The following is a 17005-nucleotide window of genomic DNA, read 5'->3' on the forward strand; positions in this document are numbered from 1 at the left end:
TGGATTTGAGGCAAAGAAACATAAAGATATCCCACACCTTGGCAGATCCATCCCTTCTCCTAATGGGAAAGTTTCCCCTTTCCACCTTTTCTTCCCAGGAGCAACTCACTAGGGGCACCAAGACACTTAGCAGTGAGGTGATGCATGTTATTGTTGCTCATTAAGGCAATGATGTACTTTTGGCCATAGGCATTTCCTTGCTGCACCTGTCACCAAAAAACATGAGTTTTACTCAACATCATTACCATTCCTCCTGGCTCCCCTGTGATCCCCGCCAGCACAGGGGAGAAGACATGGAGATCCAAGGCCAAAACCGAGAGCTGAAGAAGAAACCTTCACCACCTGCCCAGCTCCTTGCTCCCACCACGGCAGGGTGTCAGGAGTTACGTACTAGCCCAATTTAGCAGGAAGCATTGCTTTTTTCATAGGGATAACACTTTAGAGATAAAGTCACTGCTTTACAAGAGCCTGGAAGCTGTTGGGGAATCCGTACGCCCTCTCCCCGAGTTCAGTGCAGCTTAACACACGCAACTGCTTCCGTGTTCTCCGTTTGGGGCTTTCAAGCCAGGCAGATATACAGTGGATTTGGAAAGAAAACCCCAAACCAAGTTTCTGGCACGAACAGTGATTTCCGAAGAGCTTCTTAACTATACAATGAAAAAGGTTTTCCAAGATTTTTTATATTCTTCCCTGCAATTCAGCAGTAGCAGTGGCAGGAAGACAAATGTACGATTCTCGACCACGCACGGCGGTAACGTACTAACAAGTGAGAAATAAGCATGAGCCGCTTGCTCGGCAGCCGCCGCCTGCCCCTTCAAACAGCCTCAGCGGTGACGGCGGGCCTCCATCTGTGACAGGGCTAAAAACTCCGTGCACCGACTCCCGCGGCCCACATCACGCGTGGAGGGAAAGCAATTACGCCCGAAACCCCGCGGAATCGGGTCCTATGGTCAAGATTAAAGTGCTTGACGTCGCCCCGAAGGCGGGCGGCTCCCCCCCCCCCCCCCCCCCGCAGGATGATTTTGGGTGTGTGTGTGTGGGGGGGTGACTGAGGGGGCTCCGCCACCTCGACGCGCGGAGCAGAGGGCGCGCGGCGCGGCGCGGGCGCCACCTGGCGGCGGCGGGCGGCGTCTGCAGCGCGGCGGGAACTCGGCCCCCTCAGCGGGGACGCGGGCCCCGGCTGCCTCCTCCGGCTCGGGTTGGGCGAAATTAAGCGCAGATTGGTCCTCGCCGCCGCTGGGAAGTTGAGGGAGAGCCGGCGTCCCCACCTCGGGCCTTCCTCCGCCAGCTTCACCTGGCAAAAAAAAGGGGCTAAAGACCCTGTAACAGCATTTCTGTGGCCGCAGCGCAAACAGCACCCTGGCTGTGGCGCAGCCTGCCATTTCCCTGTGGTGCCGGGGAGGCCAGCAGTCACCTACCCGCATAATTTACATTATTACCAGCAATATTAAGTTACCCAACTCTCAGATGGAGCTTCTTGCCTTGCACTGACGTGCAGGCCAGGGGTGTTCCGGCAGCACCTGATGTGCCACCGCGCCCGAGCCTGATTGCACCATCAGCTGTGGCAAACGGAATTTCGCTCCTGGCATGTCCACCTCGGCACCTGGAAGAGCCGAGAGCACCCGGGGTGTATTTGTAAGACGCTCTGACTGGTGGCTGAGCCACTCTCCCCACACAAGGCTGTGCATCCAGGCCCGGGGCGGTGAGCTGGGACCGGCTCCGTCAGCCCCATCACCCGCAGGCAGGTAGGCTGAGGCACAGAGGGGAGTTTGGGTTTTGGGGCATCACCTCCCGTGGATCACCAGCTGCAAGCCAAGGGGAAACAAGCTGTTTGATGCCCATTCCCAGTTCCCAATGGACTTTCATCCACAAAGCACCAGAATAAGAGCTAGCAAAAATGGCTGTTACAGGCATTTATGTTCAATTCCTGCTCTGCAGGAACTAAGCTCTTCCAGCAATTAAAGAGAGTCAGCAGTATCCTAGATAGCGTAAACATTTGCAACCAGTAATTACAGATATCACTTCCCCATCTGAGCTGCTGAATTACTGCTGCCATCTGATACCCCTCCACCCCCTCCATATATAAAAAAAAAAAAAAAAAAAAAAAAAAAAAAAAAGGCAAAAACAAAACCCAACAAACCGATTTGGGTTGCTTGAGCAATCACAACCTGCCATCTGAGACACACTAGACTGTATCAGTGTTTAAATCATATCAGTAAAGGTAGTGTGAAAGTTACTGGTTTAAGCTACTCACGTAAAATGGTGTCCAGTTCCACATGCTAAGGGACCTAAGAATATATGTTAAGTCCTCAACTGAAGTCGCTTGACTATGCAGCATTGTTGGCTTTCGAGGTGAGAAGAGCTAGAACATAAAACTGGAAGCTCATATTTAATTCTCAGCCATTCCCTGAGGCTCCCATGGCTGATCTCAGAGACAATCCCCAGCACCATAACCTGGACATATAAATGAGCTGATCCACGGGTTCTGGAGTGAGTATTTGTAATTTGGGGTGAATTGCCATATGGTTCAGTTTCCAAACCATGATGTGGGAAGACAGATGACTGCTGCAGAGGCTTGTGTGAGACTCTGGTACATGAATTAAGCCGGTCACAAACCTTTCCATTCCACTTCTCATCCATCCGAGGGAACAAACATGTCACCAGAGTGCCTCGCTGTCACTCTGGAAGAGCAGAGAGAAAATGCAGTATGTGTCCAGGAGCAACCTGCTCCCCATATTGGCACAAGCTGGCTTGCACTTGGGAAGCTATCAACAGGCTTTTGCAGATGTGTTGCACAAACATTTACATTTCTTCCCAGACCCCGTTTGTATTTGTCTGTGTATTTAAGCCTTTTCCATTGCAGCCAGATGGGAGGTGATGTGGCTTAACCCCAGCCAGCAACTAAGTACCACACAGCTGCTCACTCACTCCTCCCCCACAGTGGTACGGGGAGGAGAATCTGAAAAAAAAGTAAAACTCATGGGCTGAGATTAGAATAGTTTAAATGACTAAAAATAAAATATAATCATAATGAAAATGAATATAGCAAAGAGAGAGAAATAAAATCCAAGACAATTGATGCACAGTGCAATTGCTCACCACCTGCTGACCGATGCCCAAGCAGTGATCCCCGCCTCCCCCAGCCAACTCCCCCCAGTTTACATACTGGGCATGACGTTCCGTGGTATGGAATAGCCCTTTGGCTAGTTGAGGTCAGCTGTCCTGGCCATGCTCCCTCCCAGCTCCTTGTGTACCCGCTTGCTGGCAGAGCATGGAAACTGAAAAATCCTTAACTTGGGATAAGCGCTACTTAGCAACAACTAAAACATCAGCGTGTTATCAACATTATTCTCACACTGAATCCAAACACAGCACTAGGAAGCTACTTGGAAGAAAATTAACTCTATCCCAGCCAAAACCAGGACAGGAGGGAAGAGGGTGATCCCAGATCACACAGTGAGGTGCCATTAATGCTCCAAGCTCACAGCTCTAAGGAGGATCACAATTAGTATGGAGATGAGGTATTCAGCATCACCAGGGACTAAAGTAAGCATGAAGTGAACAGGATTCAATGCCATGCAAAAGTCAAAGATGCACACTTGAATAGTGTCTTACCTCAGAATTGCTTTCTGGGGAGTATTAGCCCAATCTCAGTGCCTCCTGAGGATGCACTGAATCACCAGTGCTGCTCCCGTTCAACAGGTGGGTAAGTGAGAGGGAGACAAAAGGACTCACTTGCCCAAGTATCACTCCACATGACCCACCATCAAACTCTGCACCAGCAGTTACACCCAGGAATTCCCAGGCCCTTAATATGGCTTTTATTCTAGCTGCTTTCCACCGGAAAAGATGACCTAAAGGTTGAAATCTCACCAAAATGAGTGACAGTTTTCATCTGATATAAAATGAAAGCTTTCCAGAAAACTGGATTTCTGAATTTCAGGAGAAAAACTGACATCTCAAAATTTATTCCTAATCACTATTAAGAGAAAAGCAAGCTCTTCCACGAGACACAGTCACAAAATTGTTCATTTTACATCATGTTGAACCATTTCATTGTGTTAATGTCAAAACATCCTAAAACATTGTCTTATGCAAAATAGGTTGACCATTTTAACAAGCCAAAATGAAATTAATTTACACAAACAAGTCAGAATGATTTGTTTTGACTTCCTCCTCTAAAAATCGCCAGAAACCTGGGGTTTCAACACTAGCAATACTGCCTTTCCTACAGGGTAACTCCTCCAGCCTGTGTTTTAGACCAGCTTTTCGCATAACACCCAGACTGGCTTCAGCCCCCACAATATCCATTGCTTTTTTGGTACATGGTTCAAACCCTACTCTTCCGGAGCTCCTGGAAGGGAGACGACAGCTGTGGTGAAAGAGCTTACCACAATTACTATGTGTACAACACCCGTGCTGTACCCTTGGGGCTGCCTTTGCTTTGTCTTCTGCTGGTCCCAGGGACTGAGTGGCTAAAACTAAAGAAACTGGCACCCAGGTGACAGCTCAAAAGAAAATTATAGCCATCAGAAGTAAGAGCCCAGAAAATAATGATTACCATCTCTGTGGAATCATCAAGTGCACATATGGCTGAGACCGGTCACTTCAGTCTTGACTTCTAGATCTGTACCAAACCACTCAGACTGTGCTAATTTGTAATTAGGAGTGGGTGATTTATTGCACATTAACAGCATTGTAAATCAAGCTGAAAAACTGGGTCTGTCAGAAGCTGTTAGTTTTTCATTTCTTTCTATGCTTACTGCTACCGAAGAAATTTCAGGCTGCTATTCCAGGTCACACCTTCCTTTCACATTTCATTTTCAAGTATTTCAGCTCCCATGAAAGGGCTGAAAAATCTGTTTTTTGATGTTGTGGGTCATGGCCCAAAATATTCCCCCCAATTCTTTTCTTCCCGAGAACACAAAAAACCTCTCCCCATCTACCACAGTTCATGTCCAGCATTTAAGAAATGTGCTAAACTTCAAATACACTCAGAGACGAGCTGTTTACAGCTCCCAAAAGCAGCGAGGGCAACACGGGCTCAGAAAACTGAGAGAAAATTTTAATTTCCACCAAACTGCTCGCCCGCCTGTCTGCAGGCAGCCTGGCTCCCTGCACACATCACACGAGTTCCCCGCCTGACGCTGGAGACCATTTTGTCAAGGGAAGGGTCCCCTCTCTGACACTTGGCTTTCCATCTTCCCTGGCTGCAGGTTTCCCCGGGGCACCAGCCAGTGCATGCGCCACCTCCCCTGTCCAAACCCGCTGCTGCGGTGTTAGGAGGTTTCTCCATCTATCTTACAGAAATATGGCAAAAGAGTGATCCATTAAAAATGCAGTTAATATATTTATACCAGGTAACTAATCCCACTGGCCAGTCTGGTCACCCTGGGGTGGTCTCAGGAAGGACCACAAAGGTCCAGGCACATTTTCCCCAGTGCCTGGTCTACTCCCTGAGGAGCAGTGTGGCCTTTCCCCACTCCAACACCATATTTTACTCTTCAGGAAATTTCTCCCTGACCCCATCAAGTTGTGCCCTGAAACACGAAAATAGATAAATTTAGAGATGACAATTTTATTTCAAGCCATATTTTTTGTTTTCATAAATAACTCCTGTTTAAGGTTCTTGGCTGTTTGCATACTAAATAGCCTGCCTTGTTTTCACTTTGCCACATCTTTGTATTATATTATTTTTACAGCTGACAAGAACCGTTAGACTATGGAAATGCTGTAGTGTCAAAAGCAGATTGAATTTGCTGATTGCTGGAGTTCTTTGTGCTGCTTGCACAAAATTTCTTTCCCCTATAATATATCTGTTGTTTGTATATTCGATAAAGTTAATATCTGTGAAATCAGTCATTTCCCTTAGCTCTAAATTATACTGCAACAGACAGAAGATTGACTTCATTGTATTGACAAGAGAGAACTCTCAATGCTTATTATTTGTGGTGACTTGTAGAGATTACAAAAGCACAAAGAATGGCTTTATCAGGGGAGTATATTTCTATAAAAGCTGATAAGGTGGTGCATGCACATTAACAGTGGGAATAGTTAGTTTTTAACAAACTTCAACTTTTCTGGTATTTTAGGAGGAAGAACTAAAGAAATAGCATAAATCAATGTATCATTCCCTTCCTCTCTTCATGCTAGTATCCTGTTTAACACTGATCTCATGTGCAATATTTATGTCTACATAAATAATTCAGCAACTAATTAATCCAATTCTTTTATAATTACCTTTTATAATGGCATACAGCCCAAATCCCAGCAGCTTAATTGCTACTTAATGGAGATATTTATGACACCAAAACTAGCAAAGAATATAGGCATTCTCACTTATTTCAATTAGGGATGAGGTTTAAGCTACTAAACTCCTGATTTGGATTTCAAACACCTTCAAAGTTCTGGCGTTTGAAGACACGCGGGTTTTTCACTTCTGAGCAAGGGACTTCAACTCTCCCATTTCACACATGACTGTATATTGGGGCACAAGAGTCAGCACTCATACTGCAAGATGACAATACCACAGAATGTTTTCTCTGATATTTTGACTCTTGCAATAGGGCTGTAATGGATTTTGGCCCCATATTGCTAGATATCACCAAGTTTACCCAGGTTGATTTAACACGTTGCAGACGTAACCAGAGCCCAGATCACCCTGAGCTCAATCCATGAGCCCCACTCTGTTCATGGGAGCAGCCTGAATGTTAAGGGCATCTCAGATGGGAACAGGGTTGTGATGCACTATGAATCCTGTCTTAATGAACCACCCCGAGGACCAAATTACACTCTTAGCTGAAGAGCATTGCTCAAACAGGTGAGAGCCAAAACATAAGTGTGTAGATCTGGGAACATCAGAATCAGGTGAAGATTTCTTGTGTACTACTCACCCCCATCACATAGCAAGATGTGAGGGAAATCTCCAGCTTTCCCAGGCTCCCCACCAGTGCCCTTCTGCAGCTGCAGGAGTTTATCATTTTCCCTCTGTAGTCAGCATCATAGTGACCCAGCACGCCAGAAACCTGCTCCACACGGATAACATCTGGTGCTCGACACAGCTGCCAACGCCAGCCCCCAATTACATTTCCACAAGGAAAATGTAACACAGTCAATAAGGGCACATTCCAGCAAACCCCTGCAGCGCTGGCCGAAGCCGCGGGAGCGCGGGTCAGCAGCACACAGCGGGATGCTCCTGCAGAGCTGGGATCCCCGTGCCCAGCAGGTCTGTGCCACCCTGGCCAGTCCCATGGAAAGGAGGGCAGAGGACTGGGATTTTGCTAGGCTGGACCAGTTTGAGGACTGGTTTTGCTAATTTTCCACAGGAAAATACAAAATTTAATAATAGCGCAACCTCACAGTAGGTGCAGGTAACAGCTTAGTGAGTATTTATGATAGTTACCTGCAAGAATTGGCTAACAAGCTTTGTCAGCTAGCAGTGGATTAGAAAACATCTGGAAAAGTAAATAGCATACAAAGGGATCTTTCAGGGTGTAACTCTGTGGAGTTTTTGCTCTACTCACGTCTGTTGGCATTTTGATGCCTAATTTATTTTATGGGATCAGGTTAATAAGGGAATTAAGATCAGAAGCAGTCATGAATACTCAGGTGTCACTGGTCACATCCTCTTGCTCTGTCATTTGTCTCAAGAGGGAAAAACTGCCTTGATTTAGAAATAAAAGAAGGTTAGTTCTCCCTGCTTCAGCTTAGCAGACCTGCAATTTTCCCATCATCCCTTCAGAGGAAAATGCGAGAGAGAAACCTTGCAAAAGGAATAAATGTTTAGTGGGCTATCTAATTTGGTAGTCATACTCTTAAAAGTTATTTCAAGTGAGCAGGATATTTCCTGATCACAGCTTGACACACGCTGCCTGCTGTATGAGCATCTTGTGAGGTTGTCTCACACATCCCTTAAAATAAACTTTCTTGAAAATACGAGAACATTCCTTGGAGCCGTAGAATTAAATTCGTGGTGTCTTTTCCTCTGCATACATTACACATCTCAGGCTGGCTCCACACATACCCTGGCATAGCTCAACATCTGCAGAGAGGGAAAGGGAAACACCTGGAGCAGGACCCCACACCCTCCCTGTCAGGGAAGCCCAATGTTCTGGAGCTGTTTTAAGCAACAGGGTACAAGATCAGGCTGGGAACGGCACCGGTATTTGGGTAGCCAGAAGTGATCGTGGTGTTTCTGACTAAGGCTTTGTCTGCGTTGGGTGACTGCATCAATCTGCTTTACTTCAGTCTCAGAAACAATAAACTTTAGGCAGTACAAATAGTTATAGGGATGTATGCATTTTGGATTCAAGGGACTGCATTTAGTTCAACATGAATGCATTCTCAATTGATTTAAATTAAGGGAGAATAAACAGTTCTTTAATGAAAAATGAACACCCACAGATTGGCTGGCACAGGTTTAACTATACTCACAGAAAATCATTCCTTCTACCAGTGCAATTTTCCCATTGTGAAGAAGTTATAAAATGTTAATGGCTTTCAACTTGCGAAAACACAACGCCCTGAAACTTTGCCCTGTTAGCTGTAAAGTGTGCTGTACCAAAAAGTACTTGATAATTAGAGGGAATGTGCTGGTGTAAATATAGAAATTACATTTTAAGGCATTTAAAAGCTTAAGAATACAGCTTCAGAGAGTCACTTAATTTTTATGAATGCTTTTATCTTTACTAGCAGCTAAAGACATCCTCTGAAGTCTTAAACTAGTCCTAATCAAATGTTTTAGTCAGTGTATTTTCAGGAGACCTGGTAAATTTATTCCATTATACTGCTATTAACTGGTGGATATTTATGCATTAGGATGCAAAGGAGCAACTCCGACAACTAGCATTTCACTAAGAAAGGTTTTGTAATTACACCAAGAGATTGGGAATTGGGATTCCTGGGTTTCTTCTGAGCTGTGGGACAGACATAATGTGCTGTCCCCAAAGTGAGTCACTCCGATACCCTCATCCACTGAATGTGTAATAATGTTGATAAGAAATTATTGTGAAGTGTGTCAAGGCGTGTTCAGATAAAAGGGTGATATTTTGGCATTTAACCCCCTCACCTGCACGCTCAGTCTAGGGCTTTTTACTGCTGGCAAGGTTCTCTGAGATATTCGGGTGAAATGCACTGTTAAGAGTACTTTTATTGGTGTTTATGGGTGGTTAATGAATTAATCCCTTGCTCTCTGACCTCAGTCACAAAAATGGGAAGCTGAATTTGAATTAACAAACAACACTGGATAAGAGGTAGAACAGAGATGTTTACGAGGACATTAAATAGGAATTTAGTTGTTCCTAAAAGAGTTTTCAAATAAGCCCTTTTTATTTAGGGAGAGAATTACTTTTTTTCTGGAACTATCCAACTTTTTAGAAAGAAAATGAAACCACCTACACTCCAAGACCCAAAGACTGAAAACCTCTCTATTTCTGATAAATCCTTCCAGCTCTTTTTTTTTTTTTTTTTCAATTAAAAAAAAAAAAAAAAAAAAAGAAAATCTGACCTTCTGTGTACATGCTCCTACATCCTTCTCTTCCAGCACAGGGCAGACAAGCAATAACAATCTCCTGAAGAGACATCACGTGGCAGTCAGCAGAGGTCTCAGAGGGGCACCACTGCAGTCGTCGTGCAGAAGTCCCAAAGGGGAGCTTAGAGGGAGCTGGAAGGAGCATCAGGTGTTCTCTCCCATACCTGCAGAGAGCTGAGCAGATAAGTCTTGCCATATATTGTTCTAATCTCTACCTCTTGTTCTTCTATTTCTAATAAACTTGTCCCCAAGGACAAGGATATGAACAAACCCCTTGGAGAGTCCCATATTTTTTAGCATTATAAGCCTTCCTTGTTACTCTTATGAGAACTTTATCACCAGTGGTACCGTACAAGGACTGAACTGCACTAGTGCAGTCCTGGGAGGCCAGTGCTGATCTCCAGTGTCCTTCCTTGTTCTGGGAACCAAATAACCACTATGAAAATTCAAGATACGGGAACAAAACTGAGCCCTGGTGTCCTCACCACAGTCTGCCACATTCCAAGTGGGCAACCTAACGTTGGCCTGTTGCATGTGCCAGTGTAGCCTCGAAAGCAAGAAACTGTTGGATTGAAATTTTCCATTGAAACAGCTCTATCCAGCTGAAATATTCAACAAAACACTTTGTAGAGAAAGATTTTATCCAAAAGAATATCTTGAGTTTAGTAACTCCACTGACTTTTGTGGAAGAAGTTTTGTTTCTGAACTGATGGTGATTTATCTGCTCTATTAAGTCCAATGACAAAGCACACGATGCTTTCAATGGGACCAGAAATTAGACTGTCTGTGAAAAGGCAATGGATGGAGGTTTCACCCCAGTTACTCTGATTTAAATGCAGAGAAGCTCTTGTGACTTCTTTTGTGTTATTTCAGCTCTAAAGGAACAAAGTGGAGACCAGAGCTGTGCCAATGAACCGCAGCACCACAATTGCCTAGGCTGAAAACAGCAAATAATTTAAGCAAAAATATTTTCTTTTATCATAGAATTCCCAAGTATATTAGGGAAATTACTGGTTCATTCCTCAAAAGTAACATAAATTCTTTTAATTTAATGAAAAGAAAAACAACAAATGAAAAAAAAAAATGCACAAAAAATCCTTTGCCACTTCTCACTTCTTTTAAATATATACTTACCTGGACATGTGTATCTTTTATTTCCTCATTTCTCTCAAGATACAATTCAGCTAAAAATAAATACCAGTATCTTATCCCCTGTATTTAACAAATAAAATTCTATGGTAATTTCACAATCGACAATGCCTGGTGTTAAGGATTTCATTATTAAATCTGATTGAATATGATTAAATATGGCTCATGCTTTCCAAAATGGGTTGCATGATAGATTTAAATGAACTCATTAGTGGTTGATGCAGCAAAGCGCTTTCTAAATGCTAATGTTTGGCTGCCTTTGGCTTGTTAATTAATTTGAAGATTGTGTAATTATCAGAGCTTTCGATTAGCATGTGTCTACTTCTTTTTATCCCCAAACAACAGTTGTTTGCGTGTAACTATTGGAAATTCAATTATATTTATAATAAAAATAGGACATCAAACTGCCCAAACAAGCATACTCTGCATGGGAACGGCATCTTTTCCTTTAAAGTCTTATTTTATTACTGTTATTATCAAAAAGTACATAGGCTCAGCAGCTTTCTCTCAGAAGAGAGAGGGGATAGCAAAGTACATGGCTTTGCCAGATAATTACATACCTCTGAAGAGCTGTGCGTGATGCGCGAGGTCTGAACAGGGTTTGGAAAGCAGCAGGAACAGAGCCTGGCTTGTTTGCTCTCTCTCTTCCTGCCCCCCCTGCACCCCCCTCCCCCCCCCCCCCCTTTTTTTTTTTTTTCTCTTTATTATTTATTTTGTACTTTGTTTTAAAGGCCAGCAGCCATGAAATGAGGCAATACAGCACAAACGCCGTATCCAGAACAAACGAGCTGGAGTGTGTGTAAGGCCACGGCCCAAAGCCGGAGTCCTGGTAGCGGTGCAGAACCACGGAGCCACAGGCTTTGGTGCAGGGGGGAAAAGGAAGACACATCTCACGTACACCCTCCTGATATCGAGGGCAATGCATGTACTGGCAGCTCTGCTTCAAATAACACAAAAGCATGGAAATAAAGCAGAAATGGCCTCTTAAGCAGATATTGGGCACAATGATGGGGTCATAAATGGAGCAGAAATTGAGATCTGAACAAAGTGTTACAGACAAGGCTTGTGTCTGTAAGAAAAAGATGCAGCCTCAAGAGAGATACCGTAGGGATAACTCATGTCCAACTTTCCTGGAGCTGTAAGGATCTTGGGTGGAAGAAGAAAGAAGAGCTTTACCTCCTGCAGGCATTTTCAATTACAATAGCTAAAAAATTAAATCAACTGTCTGGATCGTTTCTCCCATGCCTTTTAAAGGCACATCTGATTTCTCTAACAACTCTCCATGGTTGCATTCACAGCACATGCTGAATTCAGATCAGTCCTTATGACTTTTAATGGGGAACTTGTTTGTCATCAATAGATTTTGTTTCCACTAAATATGGGGTTCTCTGCTGTAGTTATCCAAGGCCACAAACAGCTGGAGTGGCAGCACAAGTGTAAAAGCCAGAAAAACAAACTTTGGGGTTCATTAGCATGCATGCCATTGCCTGAAAGGAGCCATTCTCTGCCAGCAGCTGCAAGAGCAACAATACATTAACATATGGAATAATTAAGCCCAATAAGTAACTGTTACATTTTCTAGTGAAATAAAACAACTTAGTTTTTTCAAACAGTCAACTTGTATCTCAAAAACATCCAATATGCATCACTTAGATAAATCATCTGATGAGTTTGTTTTTTAAATTGCTATTAAACATGGATGATCATCTTATGCACTTTTATATGGATATTTATTATTAAAAACCAAGCAACTAGACATGATTAGGTAGATAGAACTTCATACCCCCCCAAACCTCAACACCTCCAAATTGTCATTCAAGGGAAAAAGGCAAGGAATGATTGTAAAGCAGAATGTCACTCTTAACTTCTAAGCTACTGATTCTTTCAATGCAAAAAACGTGTTCGTTATTCAGTTTTCACTAAAGTAGCTGCCTTGCTGCACGATTCCTATTTCAGACAGAGGTCTACCTCAATCAGTAGCAGGAGGATCAACAAAGATAGGGTTTGGCTCCATTAATAATTTACAGCGAAATAGGGATGCAGAGATGGGTATCTTAGAGAAAAATTGCACTTCCCATGGATGCAAAGGCCCGTTGCCAGCTTTTACTGTCACAGGGGAACACGGGCGTATCACTGGACAGGTTACCCAGCGCTCAGCCAGTTTGATTAATGCCTGCAAATCCTCCCAGCACCTGCTTCCCATCTCTAAAACACGCAAACCCAGGGGTTTGCAGCCTGTGCTAGAAGACGGCAGCGGCCGCCAGCAGCAGCTCGCTGGCAGGGTTTGCTGCATGTGCAAAGCCACCCGCTCCCCTCAGCCCCCACCACCAGCTTCGAGGGAAAGCGAACAGAGACAGACCGGGGAGAAAGCTCACCCCGAAGCAGAACACACACGACCTGTTGAGTGGGCTGAACTGCTGCTGCTCCCCAAAACAGCAGCGCTCGTCCGCCGGGCTGCTGGGGAGCCACGAGGGTGCTGCGGAGAGTTTCTAACGATGCTGCAGTGATGCCCGTTTTAAGGCTTCAACCACCTCCGTGGCAGCAGCATGCTGGTGTTTTCAGGCATGAGATTAAGAATTCAGATAGTCTTAGAGGTGAACTGCTGTACAGAAATGTCATCTCTTAAGGCAGCTGGAAAAAAGAATCACTGACTCAGCAGCTGCCCAAAAGCAGCAGAAGATACAGGAATATAAACAGGCCCATCGGAGAACCAGTGGAGAGATTACTGAAGAATATTATTGCTGAAGGGTGCAGGGACAGGCAAACAACAGAAAAAACAACAGAGCTTTTGCCACAGCCTCCGACAGGGAAGGCTGGAAGCGAGGAGGAAGGAACCAGGCTCCCAGGCAGCTACTGGAACATGTAAAGAGTCTCTTGGACTGATGAAAAATAGAATAAACAAAACTTAAAACATGCACTTAAACCATGGTATTGGCTTCAGGAAAAGTTACAACACATTTTAGCGGGACACCACTGAAAAATGACAGGAAAACAGTGGATTTTAATGAAGAATTGCAACCACTGTCTGAGGTACAGGTCACACCAAATATCTATAATGAATTTTTAAAGCCAAAGTCACAGAGACAAGGATGAAAATTTTGTTGTACTGAAGTTCTCAGAGATTTGGCTACTGACGTTCATGGGGCCAGCAGCTAGCCACCCTATCTATAATACCAAGAGGGAAAAATGCCTTCCACCCTCCTGGGGTGTGACATTTATGGATGAAAGGGGCAAAATGTGTCATTGCTCAAATACACCTCTTGTTGTTGTTTAGGCGGCTGCCTTTGGTACCAATCGTACAGGCATCCCTTTAGATCCTGCATTTAATGCTAATGGCTGTGGGCTGTGCCCCAGGTGTTAGAACAGCGGGAACAGGCAGCACTCCTGCCAGACAAGCTAATGCAAGGGAATGAGAGGAAGGTCTTTAAGCACACAGTAGCTGGCCCCAATCTCCAACAACAGCTGTGCCTGTGGAAGTTTCCCTGTTGGTTTGCCAAGTTGGTGCTTTCCATGAAGTCCGAAGTTTTCTCCCCTTCCCCCCCTGTACATCCACATGCACACTCCTGCTGCAGCAGCAGCAGCCTTTACCCTGGAAGCGCACTCCATCCACCCATCGGTTGAAAGGACTGTGGTCCCAATGCATCATCTGTTGTATCTGCCTTTTAATCTCCTTTTTTTCCCATACTTCAGTCATACTCCAGCATCTTCACTTCTGCAGATAGTGAAGGCCTGTACACCATCATTTACTCAGCCGACGATGAATCTGACAGTCTAATCTTAACTTCTTAACAGCTGTGTTTATTTACTAAAGTAGTAAATTGTTTCCTCTAAAGCACAGAGGGTTTGGTTTGAACAAACTAACATCTCTGCAATTTGGTGAGATTTGGTACTTGCTCATGCTTTCTTTTGAAACTATACATTTTTCTATCACTGGAGTATCTGAATTATAGGCAATCTTGGCATCCAATCTTTGTTTTAATGACTCCTCTGGCTGCTGTTTTGTATAGAGGAGAAGGAAGGCTGGAAGTACAGTAAATTGGCTTACAGGAAATGGGAAATAGTAACACCACTTATGTTCTGAATTTTACTGACTACATTTGCTCTCATTCCAAGGCATTTTTCTGTTTCCTGTTTGTAGTTTAGTTCAGATTACACAAGTCATTGCAACACCACTTTGCTCTTTTAGCCTGTCTCCACACTTACGCAAACCGGACACTGGATAGTTGTGTGCAAGCAGCAATGCTCTAGGTCAGAAGAGGTGCCAGGATACCTTAATGAGTCACACACCTGCACTCTGAAACTTAAAACCCAGCCCCATTAGTCCAGACCAAGTTGTTTTTTGAGTTTTGGAAACAGCCTTCAATACAAGGCGAGTCGTGCTGGGATGCCTGGCAGGAGCGGCAGGGCTTGCGACGGCACCTGGCTTGCACCGTTCTGCTGGGTGCTCCTGCTCTTGCCCCAGGACCGTGACTGCTTTGGAGTCTGTACAAAGCACAACTACTGCCCTGACACCAGGAAAAGGAAACCAAATCTTGCAGCTTACCATGAATTAAGTATAGCACTGTTGCAGCAATCCCTGCTGGAGTAGCAAGTTTTGGAAAACAGTGGAGACACACAAATCTAATGGGAAAATAATACATCCTTCTTGCTCAGCAGCAGTGATAAAATAATGCTAATAAAACCTCCTCTTCTAGTTTCTACTTCTCCCTGGGGATATGGAAGCAGCTGAGAATAGAGTATGCACCTACTACCTCCACCACCGCAGAGACTATTGGATCCTCAAAATCACACCCTTAATTAGGGCTGATAAAGGAGGTGCCTTTATTTCCCACGGCGGCAGCAGTCACACTCAGGCCCCTAAGCGGAAGGATTCAGGTTACTTCCCAATACAGGCAAGAGTAGAGCAGGGAATAACTCAGAGTTAGGAGTGATCTGCATACTAAAAGTAGTTTATAGCTCTTTGCCCTTTTTCAGTCATTCCCTGCATACCCAGAGACACAAGAGCACCCTCAGGTGCCCATTTGATGAAGAATACATACAGAAATCTCAGCATGTATCAGGCTGTCGTGGTTTGACCCCCAGGCAGCAGGTAAGCACCAACCAGCTGCTCACTCACTCCCCTGCAGTGGGATCGGGGGGAAAATTGGAAAGGTAAAAGTGGGAAAATTTGTGGGTTGGGATAAATACAGTTTAATAGGTAAAGCAAAGCCCTTCCCTTCCTTCTTCTTCCCCCAGCTTTATATGGTGAGCATGACATCACCTGGTATGGAATATCCCTTCAGTCAGTCAGGGTCAGCTGTCCTGGCTGTGTCCCCTCCCAACTCCTTGTGCACCCCCAGCCCCCTCGCTGGTGGGCCAGTGTGAGGAGCAGAAAAGGCCTTGACTCTGTGTAAGCACTGCTCAGCAATAAGGGAAACATCCCTGTCTTATCAACACTGTTTCCAGCACAAATCCAAAACATAGCCCCATACAAGCTACTGTGAAGAAAATTAACTCTATCCCAGCCAAAACCAGCACATTCTCCACTTCTTATTGCAAATCATTTATGTCATGCTCAGGTCTCACACTAATACATCCTCATTAACCCCCACCCCTCTTCCCATCCTTTGATATAATACACAGATATTATTCACTTAGTCTATGGACCACCCTTGTAAAATGTCTTTAAAATGCCCACAGAACGTCTATTGAGTGCATTTATTCTGTGAATTTGGGCTCCATCTGTTATGGTGGTCACTCAGGGAATGAAGGGTGGGGTGTTGTGTGGAGCTACTGGACACCAAAGCCAGCTTGGGTCAGGTCACTGCTGTACTTGCACTGCTTCTTGTAAGGCTTGTTGTGCATTGGTTCAGGTGGTTCCCACTAAAATAATCCCCATAACAGGCAACTGGAACCCCAGTTTGCAACAGTTTAAAGGTATTTCCATTACAATATCCACCCCTGGTCCCTTCGGACCAGACCATGGGGTTTAACATTGCCGTGAACTCCTCCCCTTGCCCCTGCTCCAGCCTGGGCTTATCAACAGATCGCCGTCCCTTAGGGTTGTACCTGCTCCCAGTGGGGCCTTATCCATGAGCCACAGTCTCTCGAGGGATCCACCTGCTGCGGCACAGACTCATCCGCACCCCCAGTCGCTTTGGGGTACGCCTGTTCCAGCACGGTCTTATCCATGGGCCACGACACCTTCAGAGATATGCCTGCTCCAGCATGGCCTCGCCCCCAGCCACAGTCCCTTCAGAAGTGACCCCGCTCCGACACAGCCTTACCCACGGCTGCAGTCCCTCCAGGGCTTTACCTGCTGGCGTGGGCTTAGCCATGGCCACGTGC

At 45.0% G+C, this 17005-nt stretch overlaps 1 long non-coding RNA gene across 1 annotated transcript in view; it reads right to left on the reverse strand.

The window, feature by feature from the left end:
- The window catches only part of LOC122154010, a 33066-nt gene extending 23525 nt beyond the window's left edge, over positions 1-9541 (reverse strand). The window contains exon 1 of the long non-coding RNA XR_006165882.1: positions 9506-9541. This is a non-coding gene — a long non-coding RNA (uncharacterized LOC122154010). The remainder of the gene's footprint in view (positions 1-9505) is intronic.
- Positions 9542-17005: the final 7464 nt, after the last annotated feature.

The sequence above is a fragment of the Tyto alba genome, unplaced genomic scaffold, assembly GCF_018691265.1.
Source record: "Tyto alba isolate M040663 unplaced genomic scaffold, T.alba_DEE_v4.0 Super-Scaffold_10, whole genome shotgun sequence".
NCBI classification, from domain to species: domain Eukaryota; kingdom Metazoa; phylum Chordata; class Aves; order Strigiformes; family Tytonidae; genus Tyto; species Tyto alba.